Below are 16,547 nucleotides of genomic sequence, written 5' to 3'. Positions count from 1 at the left end.
AAACTCAGTTGGACTAACCCGGTTAGCAAATGTGAAAAAATAATAATAATAAAATGTTAAGTATTGGTCTTATAAACTTAGAAAGTTGCTAGAATAAAAACGTTTTGTATTAACACACATTTTCTAAAGGATATGAAGTCTGTTACTCAAATGTCTGTCATTATTTAATGACTTCAGTTATCAGTAAATTGACAGAAAACCAGAAATTTTATGAAGAATAAATAGAAAATATGAAGAAAAAATCTGGACATTTTGCAAAAATCTGGACAGTTGAGAGGTATGAGGCCATGAGGCAAATTAACTATGTATTAATTTAGTTAAAGGAAAGCGAGGGCCTTGTTAGTGCTAGTTGAGTATTCAGAAGTTATCAACTTTTGCACTACATCCTTTTCAATTAGTTATTATGCTGCTGAAAGGATTTTTTTCTTGTGAAGGAATGAAATCACTGATGTCCTTGCATTTTGTAAGTGTCCACATTTTTAGTCAAGAATTTCATTTATTTTCGCATAAAAGGGAGTTTCTGCATACAGCACCTTCTCCAGGTAGTTTCAGTCTAATGGCTAATGACAAGTTATACAAATTTCCAAAAAAATAAATTCTTAAAACTGTTTTGCCAACTGAAAAAGGATTGCTATCAAACTCTGTGTATAAAAGTAAAGCTTTACAGATAGTTGAGTTGCTGTTAAGTTAGTTGTTGCTGGGGAGGAGAATGAAGACAATTGCTATCTACCTCATTGGTCTAATTACAACCAGAAACAATCTACCACATATAAAGTCAGTTCTGGAGAAAAATCAATAAAAGCAAGCATTCTGTTATGGCAGATTAGATATCATACTGTCTATTCTGAAGCCTTGATAACTTTTCAGATTTCAAAATTCATTTGACAAGAAGCATTTAACATAGTAAGAAGCTGTTGTTATGAAGTATGTATGCAGTAAAAACTAAAGAAAGACAGAGGTTCAGCTGTAACAAAATACATTTGCAACAAGCACTACTATTCTCAAACCAGAATAATGAAGTATCAGTGAGAAAACAAGAAAAGGACATTTCACATTAGGAAGTGATACAGATATCAGGTAGAGATATTGTTTCTCTTTTTTTTCTACGTGCTTTTTCCACTTGATATGTCTAGAATAGTATACAAAGAATATTGATCATGTTATTATATAAGTGTATATCAAAATTAAGGACGCACCTCTTAACTGTCCAGAATTTCACATAAGTCCAGATTTTTGCCTCTATTTTTGCTCTGTTCCTCACTAAATTTGTGATTTTCTGGCAAGTCATTAAGTTTTTAAGCCACTAAATACTGACAGACATTTGAGCTTCAAACTGCATGTCCTTCAGAAAATACATACTAATCATACCTCTCAACCTCTTAGAGCAAGAAGTCTTGGCAAAGCCTAAAATAATGGGGGAACAGAGACTCTCTTATAAACTTAGAAAGTTGCTACAATAATAGGATTTTGCTGACATGCATTTTCTGTAGGGTATGAAGTCTGAAAATCAAATGTGTGTCATTACTTGGTGACTTAGTCTTCAGTAATTTGCTAGAAAAAATAAACATTTTATGAGGTGCAGATGAAACATATGAAGCAAAATTCTGGACATTCTGTGACAATCTAGACATCTGAGAAATATGAATTTGCTAATATAAAACCTGTCATTCTCTCAAGTTTTTAGTTTATAAGAGCAATATTTAAAAGTTGTCCGTAATTTTTTGCCTTTGGTCCCCCATTATTTTTTGGCTTTGTCCAGAATTCTTGTGCAAAAAGGTTGAGAGTATGCTTAATGGAAGCATGCATATGTATAGCAGTATCACTTTAAGGATTGCCTATAGCACTAACGTACATAAGGGATGTCACATGGTTCTTTCTGTCTTATTAGTTGGTCTCATGTTTGTAAAGGTAATGGACAAATTGCCTTCTCTTGCAAGTGTTTTTTATAGTACATCATGTTTGAAGTTTTTCACTGCTATAGTTCAGCATTCAGAAGTTATCAGCTTATGTACTATACCTTTTCAGTCAGTTAGTATGCTGCTGAAAGCAATTTTTCCTGTAAGATTCTCCAAAATATTCAAAATATAATAGATCCTCCTGAACAACCTCCCATTCCTGCAGCAGGCCATTAACAGCTACCAGTTCCTCTCTTTGTTCACTGTGTCTGCTAGACCTGCTTTAGACTGAGCAAAGCTCAACTGTACCAATGCCTAGGACCAATGAGGAAATTGAGGATGCTGGTTGTGCATTGTACTGCCTCTTGAGGTAGCCATAATCACTACCACGTGTGGCAGATTCGTAAATATCACAATCCCTGCCTTCAGGAGTTGCATGCATACCTCCTCACATAAGCAATTTACTCATCAAGAGGTATACTGATTGCAGCATGGAGCTCAGCAGATTCCTAGTGCTGATATAAAGTAGGTGTAGCCATCCTGTCTCCAACCAATGGGCAAGTCAGCATCAGACACTCACTCTCATCTTCCCCTGACCAGTCCCTCCAGTGCCTTTTTTAATGGAACAAAGGTTGTCTGGCCACAGTCAGGGCTTTATCCCTCTATGCCATGGAAGATGATACATTTTTTAGAAAGTCAAAATACTCACATAACTGCAAGGACTGAAACATACTGAAATGTACTTTGATAAAAATATAGCAAGGTAATGTACTAATAAAAAGGATATTCAGAAAGATTTAGCATGTAATATTAAGGGAAATAACATAAAGACTTGTAATGCATAGGGAGAAAGCAATTCAGAGACACCAGTAGCATGGTTGCAGTACATGAAAAAATATGATGTTATGTATTATATGCAGATGATTACGTAATGCCTGGCAAATGAGGGCCTATATGCAGATAAGAATCAATGCATATTCTGGTGATAAAAAGAAACATGCTAGAGCAATGTTGAGATGTTTAAAGTCACTTCTAGATATTATGGCATTCATCCATACTGAACACTAAGAATCGTTAATGTATATGACCCAGACATACAATATAATGACAACAGTAGCTATAGATGAAGAACAGTTTGAAGTGGTCATATTTGGAGCCAGTATCCATGATGTTTCAAATCATTGCTATCAATGGCACAGATCATTCTAGCACTGCCAAACATACCATCACCCTCAAGATTAGAACATTGCTGACTGCTTTCACATGGGTAGGAAGACTATACAGGAATTAGGAGACTTGTTGTCCGCAAATTAAATCAAGGTGGATATGTTGACTGCTGGTCCCAGTGTTTTTGACGGTTTCTGTAGCATTAAACATCCTTGTTTCAGTGACCTTTCAACATCTGACGGAGAACATACTACGAATTTCACTATACTCTCCTCCACTGACCATTTTAAAACCAAACTTAAGCAATACCTGGCACTAAACTGGCTTTGCCACTGTAATAAGCCTGGCTAACTCTAATTAAGAATGTTGAATACACTAGTAATCTAGTTACTGTCTATTTTTCCCCTGGCTGTAAACAGGGGTAACTTTTAACCTGTGAACTTGTCTATTCATGATTGTCTGTGCATACATTATAAATATCTCTATTTTGTTTCTACTCTATCTGTTTACCTGGAGATTTTATTTTGTAAGGATTTTTTATTGTATCTGTTTATCTTGGAGTTTTTCTCCCCGGGCCTCCGCTGAAAATGGACATGTATCCAGTTGGACTATCCCAGTCAACAAATGTAAAACAAAAATAAATAACATAAAAATAATAACCTCTCAGATCATCTATCACTTCCTTGACATGATACTGCAGCATGTGGAGGAGCATACATGGATTTCAAAGACAACAAAATAGATACCCAAAACTCTTTAACCATTTTTACAACATAGCCCACTTCCCTGAGGTCCTGTGAGCCACTGTTTGCACACCCATTAAGACCTCACCTTCTCCACATCATCATCAGCAAGAAGGGTTTCAATCTATCAACTGTTAGGTAGCGTGAAATGTTCAGGAGAAAATATACAAAGTGTTTGTTTGTCACCCAGCAATTCCTATGTTTCAGACATTTAGCACATTTGTGATCCTTACAAGCATTTCATATGTCTTGACCTTTTACAGGGCTATCTAGTTGGTAGGCACACACAGTAATGGGTATACGGGCTAGTATATATGGGCTAGTATATATGCCTTCTTTTAAATCAGGCTGCAAGACACATATAATGGTATCCATTGTTGTTTTAGAGGTGATGCCTGAGATGTGTTGGAACCATGGATGTTGACCTTCATCCAAATCTCCTAGGCAATGGCTGTGATGGCTCACAACAACATACACTTACAAATGTGAAAAACTGAAAGTTCTGCCACTTAGCTATATCTGGTGGCACACTGCAGAGTGCACTGAACATCTACAGCCAAATATTTAGGATATGTACATACTGCATAATGTGGTAGCACACAAGAAGATGCAACATCATGGGAACATTAAGTTGCTGCATGAGAGACATGTCACAGCAGCACAGGAGTCTGGTGCAGGGCTATCACATTTACAGACTGTAGTTGCACTCTGTACAAGGCAGAGGTTGGGGAAATGGCTTCCAACAATACAAAAAGGTGGTGTACTGGTTCATAGCTATTGATCACGGTACAGACAATGCAGAACAAAACTTGATGCCAGCATTATCACTCCCAGACTATGCAATATAATACACTGACTATGCTGTGCATCAGATATTACCTTACCTGAACAGGTTAGATGGTGGACAGAGCACAGTCATCATCATTTGCACAGGTGTGGTGAGGAACATTGACAGGAGACAGCAATACTACTATATGGGTGATGGAGATGGTAGCCACTTAGTTGTGTAAACGCCTCAAGAGGAGGGGGTCAAGGATTACATTCTCAAGTGACTGGGTGGAGCTGTCATATCATGAATGCTGACTATGTGTACTGGGATGGCCTGCTATTTCGTGGTTTAATGAGGTCTGTGCTAGGGAATGCATACTACATCTGGAACATATGGGAATCACAATGTGGTGTTCTTTGTTGTGAATCAATAGATGCACAGGGTCCATAACCCAGATAATAACCACAGGTAAGTATGGTTTTCTGGCAATCACCTGACAATGTAGAAGTACAAGACTCAAAGTTGGTGCTGGAGAAGCCTCCCAGGATGGAGCCCGAGGAATGTTGCTGGACATGCCGAGATGTGTGGCCAGAGATGACAGTGATATAGTCTCAAGAATGGCATGTGTCATCTGTGTATGGATGATCTGTGACCATACCCATTGGCTCTAGATCTTCTCATAGCCAAGATAAGTGTGGTCTCAAAAGGCAGAATGGATGGCAAGTAACAGTTGGCTCATGAATGCACCCGTGGGTGCTAAGTGTGCTACCAATAATCTGAGCAGCAATGTCTGCTCCTGTCTCCATACTCATTCTAGGCTATTCAGGCACTCCTACAGACCCTTATGTGGAAGAACCTGGAGTTGTGGTAGTGAAAACCACCAACATGGCTCTCCCCTACCAAAAGAGTTTGCTCAAATGCCAGATACAGTATAACTGACAGATGCCCACTATTGTGTTGACTCCTGGCAATCTTGATTTGGGATCTCAGTTTCAGGATGCCTATCATTCAGCTCTGGTGATGCAGAAAGTTCAGCCCGTCTTCCCATTGCTGCATTGTGTGTGTGGATTTGTGTAAGCCCTTTAGCTTTAAAGTGACATCTGACTGTGCTTGTGCAAATTTTCCACGATTCTTACATCAGGTATGATCTGTGTCCTCAAGCTGTACCCACAACAAGGGGAACCCAAAGTAGAATAAAATATAACAAACCTGTGGTAACAGTGAAATGTATAATTCAGACCCCCCAATAATGTAGCACACATACTGGTACATGACATAATTTGAAAGCAGTATATGGCACATGCATTCATTTAGATGCAAGGTACTGCAGCCCAGATGTACATGTACCTGTAGAAAGCATATACTCTCTCTCTGTGTGTATAGATATATATATATATATATATATATATATATATATATATATATATATATATATAGGTTCATAGGTTGGTAGGGCCTATACAAGCCTAGCCATAACAATTCCCTGGATATTTCTTCCCACAATAGTTACTTCCCTGGACCCCTGTCTAGCAGAGTGACTGACATAATCCCTTGGGTGAATTTCCTATCTCCCATCCAATTGTCAAGGTTCCTTTTGAAAAGGGACAAGGAGGCACTCTGCTTGACATGTATGGACAGTCTATTCCAGAGTATGGGAAGACCCTGGGTCAGGAACCTATCCCAACAGCATGTTTTGTTTATTGTGATGACAAGGTTTAGATCCCTGGAGCGTGTGGCTCTGAGGGATTGGGATTTCTTTAAGTGGAGCATGTCCAACAGCTCAGGGTTTGACATGGCTTTGTATTTTAAGCAGAGATCACCTCTGAGTAGATGATATGCCACAGAGTATAGCTGGAGTTTTTTTTAGACAGTCAGCATAGGGCATCTGCTTTAGGCCTGTGATTCTTTTAGTGAGGTATTTCTGTGGCCTTTCTAGCTGTTGCAGATGTCTTGTGAGGTACATACCAAATGGGGCATTGTACTCTATAATGGGTCTAATGAGGGATGATTACAGTGGGACAATGACCACCTTTTTTCTGGATGAAAAGCCCTTAGTGATGAGGTGTGCCACATAGAAGGATTTTCTGACTGTTGTGACAATGTGGTTATCGAAGGTGAGACCACTGTCCACCTGTACATATAGATAGATAGATCTTGCAGAGGATACCATTGCTGTGGGACAGACTCCCCATCTTCATAAAACAAAGTTCTTCTCTATCCATATTCAAGTTCAACTTAGATCTATGAATGGGAAACAGAAAATTTATCCCAGGACTGCCCCCTGTACTAGTAATGGACAGAAATAAGTCCTAAATGCTTTATCATATGTATGGGTTCCTTCAAATTGCCTGTGGTATGATCCCACATATTTTTATTGGGGTAATTTATAACTATTGGCCATGGGAATAGATAAGGCTAATACTGGCCACAGTGATGCAGCATTTTGTATTGTCACCTCACAGCAAGAGGTTCCCTGGTGCGATTCTTGGCTGGGGCGCATTCTATGTGTAGTCTGTATGTCCTCACTGTGGTCACATCAGTTTCCTCTGGTGCTCTGGTTTCCTCCCACATTCCAAAGACATTCAGTAGGCGGATTAGATACTCTGAATTGGCTGTAGGTGTGAATGTGTCCATCAGTGAGTGGTGGAAATGAACTACCATGGCAGGGCTAGCCACCTGGAAATGTAAACCTTGGCTCGCGATGATTGTTACTGTGGAAGTGACACTCCAACCCCATGTGCAAAATCGGAAAAGGAGTTGAGGCTGGATGGATGGGTAAGGCTAATCTATAACCAAATAGGGTAGTTTGATTCAACCACAAAGAAAGAGAAATTAGCTAGGCTTAAAATGGTCTGCAAGGACAGCTAGATTAGTACTTACCTATGTACAGAAATGTTTTGCTAAGCATTTCCTCCTCACAAAAAAGACACTGTATAACATGGGGATGTTTCTGCTGTTATAAACCTGGTGCATGCCACGGCCACATTCAGGAAACTGCTGATGGGTACCAGGAACTCTTACACCTCCCTCAGTCACTTCTGTGTAGGCCATTGTGGTGGACATTTCTATGGAAATATCCCATGCCTTGGTCCTGGCAAGCAACAACATATTGGTTACTCTTTATTGCACTGACTGGACTGATGTCCTTCACCACTCCATGCTACATCTGGTCCAGAATGACTTGTACATTTTAACTTTGTACAGAATACACATGTCATGTGACCATAGGGACTGTAGTACCACTTCAGACTGCTGAGCAATGAACTTTTCCAGCCAATACCTCTCTTATTTGGCCGTGGCAAGTAGTATACAACTGTGAGTTATATGTTGGTTGCTTTATGTAAACATGGTTGTCCATGGATGATCCATATATATGTGCAATGCCCTCTTTCACTCCATGGTGCCACTATACTTCTCTGCTATTGTGTTGTGTGTTGTGATCATTCTGCATTCTATACCTACAGCAATGATGAACATGTTTTCTTGGACCATAGGATTGCATCACTGTGTTGATGGCTCATATGTAATACACATCCTGTACCTTCTCCCACCCTGTATATGTATAGCCATACCATAACTTTTGCACAGGAGCCATTGTGTCCCTTGTACCATGTCATGCTCTCAGTGATCATAAGCCATGGTGTCTCCCCCACAAATGTACATGTATATGTCATGTTGTTGTGCTGTCATTCCAGCAACAGTCTCCACCCTATCACTGGGCATGTAACTTTTATGCCTTTATGACCTACTCCTGACACATCGCCAACCTCCACAGCTGAAAATGTGACAGACATGCCCTTGAACTGGGATCTCTGTCACATATCGCTAATACAGATAGATATGTAACTGTCATGTCCTTGTGTCCTTGTGCCATGTCACCTCACCTACATATACTGGGTGCTCCTTTCCCTATTGCTGATATTCAGTATGGGTGTTTAGTACAGTTTAGAGGCATATTACCAGCCATGTTACTGTTCTCAGTGATCTTTTCAGTGAAATCCTGATTCCTGACTTGCTCACTTTACAGAGGTCTTACACAATGTGGTGATCATGGTTTATATTTTGCTGACATGGGCTTCATAATGCAGTGGTTGTGATAATGAATGAATTTTCACAACTGTCTCTGAATTCCTAAATAAAGCAATGCAACTGCACACCCAAGTAGCACTAGTCTGCTTTTCTCTGGTTGCTCATCCTAGTGCTAATGATGCATATGGAAACAATGCTCACGTCTGGAGATTGTTAAGCTCAAAGTGCTATATCTCTGCACTAGGCATACTTCAGAGATGCAGCACTCCTGTCCTGTGATGCATAGACCTGCACATAGTCCTATAATGGTGCTCCTCAGTTGAACATTCTGTGCGAGCACAACCTCCTAAAATACTGGGTTCAGCAGTTACTCTGCCAGGTATGAGACAGACTTGATGATTTTCCTGAATCTCCTCCTCAGGGGCTTTTAGGACCACCTGCTGCACTATTATAATGGCCAATTATATAAAGTTGATACCTGTCACTAGCTTGCCAGGATGGTGAGTGATGTATTGTCATAATCTATTCTTGTAATCAGTTTAAGCATAGATATAATAACCTGTGGTGGCACCACTCAACCTGCTTCACGAGTGGGATGAAGAGGATATGAACAGTGTGACAATTATATATTTGAAGCATGTATATTGATATTTGTCTGGCTATTGTGTGTTTGTTTCATTCTTCCTCTTTTTGCAGGAATAGTAGTGTACTATTTTTCCTACATTCCTTTGCAGTAGCAGGGGAACATGAAGAGGTCAAGGAAGCCTGTCATAGGCGAGTGGAATGCCTCTTCTGGAAGTGAGGTGCATATGCTCTTTGTAGCAATGTACTATCACCATTTTAATTGCAACACACATGCATACCAATGTGCTTTATTTTTCTCTTATTTTTCCTCATTCATCTACAGGTCCTTCTGTAGTAGAGGGAAAGGAGTGGTGGCAGACACCTGTGTCTGCACCACTTGCTGTTTCTGGTACCAAATTACCAGTGGTCACTAAGACTGTCTCGCAGCATGGTTACAGAAGTTATCTTGCTGAATGCAACCAAAAGGGCTTGGTGGTGGTGGTGACAGTGGCCACCATTCAAGACAAGCTAAGAGACTCCTCTTCTGAGGGTGACCCAGCCTGCCACATGGCATCAGTAATTTACTATGCAGCCCTTTTTTTGAAATACTGATATAATGCCCATCTTAATACACGTCTAAGCAGCTACAGACTGTACTACACTACAGTATCTATGAAATTTACTGTGTATGGTGTGGCACAGTGAAGGTTTCTGAATAGCCTGCAAAGTGTTTCTGCTTTGCATGTGAACTTTAAATGTAACTGATATAAAGCATCAAAAATGCCTTTGCATATTGAACTAGAAACAATGTTTGCAATGAAATATAAAAATGCACATATTAATGATATGAAGAATAGAAACATAATTCTCACTTAAAATAATATAAGTACTATGCCACAGAATTGGTGAGAAATGCATCTTAAATCAGCGGATATAATATCCATAGTGTAGACTCAATAAAGGAGTATCAGTGCACATCACATTCCTCAATGAATTTTGGTAGTGTATTATAATGTACTGCTTCAAGCCTCAAGCCAAAAAAAAATGCTGATGAAGCTGACAGCACATGTCTTTTGTGTTCAGACATCATGATTGATTAAATGCAACAGCTGGGTCATGCAGTGAAATATTGTACAATGTGATTATATGAATGATAAGATAATAGCCACAGCATTTTAACAGAGCAGGACCTTATGAGCAAATAGAAAAAAAAATAAAGCAATCTATGAAGTAGATTCAGGGCTATAGTGGATTGCATGGCTCAGTGGACATTGAAAATAAATGAGACACATTAGTTTGCCTTGATCTGTTTCATTTTATATCAAATCCTAATGCCATGATGACAGGAACAAGTTCATTTAGCACTGCATTGTGAAATATTGACATGATCAGAATACGTAAGTTTAGTCCACTAGATATTTAGTAACCACGTTGTGTCATACAGTCATCTTATTGAATAAAACAATGAGATTTAGACAACCTGAGCAAAAATATGCAGATGAGAATATATATACAGCATATGTGGAAGCAGGTAGAAAATGGTCTACCAGCACCTAGGTGCAGACTCCCAAAGAACACACAAAGTGAAATCTGTATTATACACAGTATGGACAAGTAGAATAACTGTCCAAAGTGCTAAAACTTGATGCAAATGCATTACCAGAATTTCTGTGAGGGTAGAGATTAGGATATGATGTCCACCTGGCGCAGGCAGAAGCTGAGTCCCCAAGGCAACTGAACACGCCCGAATATATTACATGGTAAGAACATTAATTGCACCATTCTTTGACTTGATTTTATGTAGGATAGGCAGCAGAAATGGGGGAAGGTGTGCCATCAATTTACACTATAATTTCAAAGCTCCAAAATAGCCAAGAGCAAATGGCAGAGCACATGCAAATGAAGGGCAGCTGTGAATCTGTGCACCACAATACATGCACATGTCCTTGAGAAAAAGTTGATATGTTCCTGATGCATGCTGCTCTGACATGAATGCTAGAAGGATGCAGAGTGAAGAAAGAGCAGCTTGTACAACAGATGTACATAAAGTTATGCAGGTGCCACAAACAGCACACATATGGAACACAGTGATCAGCATGAAACAACAGTATAACTGTGTGCACTGAACAGGCCAGGGGTATAGTGGCACTGTGTACATGAATAAACAAACTGTAAAACACAACACATGGATCACAAGAGGCCACAATGGAAACATGTCCCAAAGAATGCTAACAATATAACCATACTACCTGCAAGTGACTCAGATCAGCACATCTAACTACATGATTGCAACACTACAAAGGAAGCCACTAGGGATGCACTGATTCCCTATATTCTACACATTTGTATGCATTGCATTCTAGTAGACAAGCACAAATGATATACATCAGCACACAAGTCAGTTCAAAATACAACACCAGTGAATGTTATACATGAAGACATGAATGTGAAAGAGAAACAAAACAATATACAATGTATAAAATAGAAGTGTGAACATTCTCATAAATTCCTGGGTATGTCTAGAATATAATCAAGATCAGGACCAGTCAATAAGACCATAAAACAGCCAGTCTTGGGTTTTTGCAGCTGTCTCTGTCTACCTGAAAGCATAATCATACTTCTCACAACCTGGCAAATAACATCACTTCATCACCCAGCAATTAATCATCCCAGCCAATGGGTTTACTACACTAGGTGCCCTAGCACAACTGAGTAATCCATAAAGGGGTGAATGATGAATTTAATAGCTTTTTCAGCCTCATGCTACGCAACATGTGTTACTTCTTGCTCCTCCATCTTCTACCATTTACATGCATTGTCCTGCCCTGCTGATCCAAAAGAAACAAACAACGGAAAACATAATTAAACCAGGGCACTTATTTGTGTTCTGAATAAATGTATGGCATCAACATGTAATAGAAAGCCTGCACAATATAAGAGTGGCAGACACTAGCCATATAGTTAAACAAATGGCTTTTTAGCCTATAAAATGGAAATCCCAACATGCCACGGAGACATTATAGTAAAAAGGATCATGACAAAATGCAAGTGTGAATTCATGTACAACTACTGACATTTGACGGGTATACATCAACAGCCTCCTGCCAGAAGTCACAGACACCAGTGGCAGTGAGATGTTGTATTCCATGGAGTACAGAACAGCAATGCAATCATTTTAGACATACACTCTTAGCTATATTGATAGTTTGACACACAGACAATACAGAGGAGTTCAGAGTGAACAAGCAACACTTGTGATGTGTATACTCTGTAACATTTCGGTAATGTATTATTGGAGTTTAACATGGGTCTATATTACCAAATCAAAAAACCCTTTACACGAATACCTAAACGTCGACACCTATAACGTGAACCGTGAAAATTGCGAACGCACTAAATAGTGAAAAATAAAATAACGAACTGTCATAGTCGGCCAACCCCACCACCCGCTACATATTACCTACCCAAACAAAATAAATAAACCACATTCATACACTAACTAAACCCTACTTCTAACCTAAAGTAAAGCACCAAAACCCTAATTCTAACCCTACACTAAACCCCACATACACAACTAACTATGTACTGTCCTTAACCCCTCCCTAACCCTAAGGTCCATAACTACTGCACATGCCCCCTACAGACATACACCCAGAAAAAATAAATAATACACATACATACAGTTAAATAAATCCCTACTTCTAACACTACACTATATCTTACATACATTACCTATCTATTCACTTAACTTAACCCACATCCCATCCCTAAAGTCCTGTCTATCACACACTTACCTTATGGAGCTATACCGCAGAAAGGCCAACTCTTACACTTCGACATTTCAATTTTTGCTATTTTAGTCGTTCGGCATTTCCGTCTTTCGTGCAATCCATATCGCTCTTTTTGTATTCGTGATTACAGTCTTTCGATCTCGTAATAGTAGCCCATTTAACATAATTTACAGGGTTAAAGGGAGAGTCAATATATACAAAAAGTGTATGGAATAAGTAAGCATGTTCATAGGTTCATAGATGTATACCAGGCTAATGACTAGTGGGGTCCTTATAAGCCTAGCCATGCAACAAATATGATCCACACATTTTATTCATATAGGTGGTGACTTACTGACTGCCTCTGTCCAACAGAGACATTGGAGCCAGACCAGGGGTGAATTTATAGCATATATGTAGCAGTACTATCAAACTCCCAAGAGATATACTATATAGAATTCATTGCATGACACAGCACACCTGCACATGTATCTGACAACAAGGATAGCCAAGACTGCATCACCAGAAAGATGCTACATAGAAAGGTCACACACAACTGTGCATGGTGTGTGTCTGTGTGTGTGTGTGTGTGTGTGTGTGTGTGTGTGTGTGTGTGTGTGTGTGTGTGTGTGTGTGTGTGTGCGTGTGTGTGTGTGTGTGTGTGTGTGTGTGTGTGTGTGTGTGTGTGTTTATATATATATATATATATATATATATATATATATATATATATATATATATATATGTATATATGGGTCCCCTTCATATTGTCGAACTTTTGAGTTCAACTTTCGTATGGCCGAGACCATATGATCGACCTTTTAAAAGTTTGAATGATCTCGGAGTTGGTATATTTAAATAGCAAAGGGGTGTGGGGGGTACAGGGGGGCTTGCCCCCTGCTAGCACTGTCTAGTTTTTTTTTTTTTTTTTTTTTTGTTTCCCATTTTCAAACATTCAGATATTTGATTATATAGTCTCGGCCATATGAAAGTCAAACATTTGGGTGCTCGATTATGTGAAGTAGATCCACACACACACACACACACACACACACACACACACACACACACACACACACACACACACATATATATCTATCTGTATATATATATATATATATATGTATCATGATGTGCATGTGAAGTGTTGCCAGCAACTTGCCTTGGGGAATTGATATTCAGAGGATACTGAGCACACACTTCTGTACTATCCACATGGTATCAGATGTTGTCAGAAATGCACCTTAGGGAAAAACCTCTTAATTAATGCTGACTGTACATCATCACACCACCCACGTTGAGCCTGATATTTTCAGTAATGCATGCTACAAAGTGAACACTGAGCAAATGCTGCCCTAATATTCAGAATGCACATACTATCACTAGTGATTATCTATAAAGACATACAGCACTGTAGGTGCTACCTGAGCAATTCCACATACTATTTATATTTACTTATTTACATGCTTAAAACCTAAGCAATCTATATAAAATAAATTTAAAAACATACAGTGGCAATAAAACAAAAAACGGAGCAGAGCCTGAATGGCTAAGTGAAGGCAGCACTCTTTCAGAGCTCTACAGTAATTTTAAATTTACTTAAGAAAGATTAATCATAAAAGAAAAATTTCTTCACAGAAAATCTCATGAACACATAGGCCATGTTACTGATAAATTTCATGAAGCTACTCCAACATTTTCCTGTCAAAATACTTTGGAGATTTACTGGCTTATAGAAAAGGTGAGCACTTCAAAGCATTCCCATGCAGACTCTTCACTAAAGAAAGACATAGAAAATAACATATACACCAGGAATTATCATTAAAAATAGAAGGACTTCAGGAAAATCTAGAAAACATGAGAAAACAACAGTCTGAAACAGACATTCTCAGGAAAATAATACGCAACATCAACCTAAAATTACTGATATATAAAATATTTTAAATAATGTAGAAGGAAAACTAAAAGAAGAAGAAATACAAACTGAATACCTGCTGATCAAAACGCATGGTTACTTAATAAATTAGATGACACTGAACACAGAGAGAGGAGATGTAACATAAGAATATTTAGTTTACCTGAAAAAAATGAAGGGAGAAGACATAAATGCTTTTTTAACTATTTGGATATGTGGATTGCTAAAGCTACAAGCAAGACTGCTCTATGGTATAGACAGAGCTCGAGGAGCCATAGGTAAGATTATTCTCTCTCTGCTATATCTCCTCTGAGATTTATAATTGTAAAACTGCTATAATTTATAGATAAGGAACCTGTTCTTAAATTAGTGTGGGAAAAATCCCCTTTGAAATTTGGTCAGCACAGCATAAGGTTTGACAATGATTCCATCCATGCATCCACAGCCCCTTTTTTACATTTTTGCCCATGCGGTCGGAGTGTCACTTCAACAGTGACAATCATCTAGAGCCAGGTTTTTTACTGCTGGGAAGGTTTGACTATGATTATTCAACAAAAAACATGGAACTTAGGAAAAAGTGCTGGCCATCAGTAAAGGTGCTTAAGCAAAACAGAATCAAATTTCAGATATTTTTTTCCTGCAAGAATAAGAATATACTTATCTACTGGAAATAGAATATTTAACTCTATTGAACAGACAACTTCTTTGTAAAGAATAACAATATGATACCCACTACAGTAGAGATGGACTGGTCCTTGCCCACCTTGAAGAGGTCTTCAAATAAAGCCTCATGGACTGGTTTAAAAAAAAAACAAAAATAATGAAATAATCATAAATCCCAACACAAAATCCTTGAAGACCTTGCAGACAAAGTGATTAGAGCATAGAGACTTCTACTGATTTTCATTATGTATTGAGTTCTTCTGTAAAATAATATAAAAAAACCTGATTTATTTTAAAACACATATAAGCTTACTTAGTCCTGTTGTCATAATATACATTTTAATATTTCTACTTCACAAATTTAGCAAGCATGTTAGAATAGATAATACTATTTATAACTGCTTCTAGTGTTTAATTATAAGACTTATAAAAGTAAAAGGTATAATAAAATTCCTACTATACCCTATCAAATATGGTGCTTTACTTATTTATCTGCTTTGCCTTTTACTAATATGTTATTTGAGATTCTAGCTATGAATGCTGGCTTTGGAGTGGTTTAAAGGACTTATGTTTGGGAATCAGATGGAGATTAAATGTGGTAGGGAAAAGCCCTGAAATATGATTACATTCATGTGGAATGAATAGATTATTTTTTTCTTTTTCTTTTCTTTTTCTTCTTCTCATGTTTTCATACAGTTGATACTTTTCCTGCATTCTTCCTTCCCACTTTTGACTCATGTCTAAATTTTAGCTTGATCTCGGCATCTGACTGCTTCATGATTAGGAAAATGAAGACAGTTACTGGAGATGGAGAGCACTCTTCTCTTAAATATACTTAAACAGAAATGCTCTGATGCAATAGACAATCTCCAGTCTATTTCAATGCTCAGTTTAGAGCTGATGCACAAGCAAGACAAAAGGGAAAAATATAATAATAAAAGCAGAAGGAGTTTGTATTTCCTCATTATTCGTGTATTCCTGCTCAACTATCTTAGTGTCCTTGCTTTCTGTTAAGGGGTGGGGAAATACACA

Source organism: Protopterus annectens, chromosome 6.part0 (assembly GCF_019279795.1).
Source record: "Protopterus annectens isolate FY-2018-M chromosome 6.part0, PAN1.0, whole genome shotgun sequence".
NCBI lineage: Eukaryota > Metazoa > Chordata > Ceratodontiformes > Protopteridae > Protopterus > Protopterus annectens.
This window is presented reverse-complemented; position numbering follows the sequence as displayed.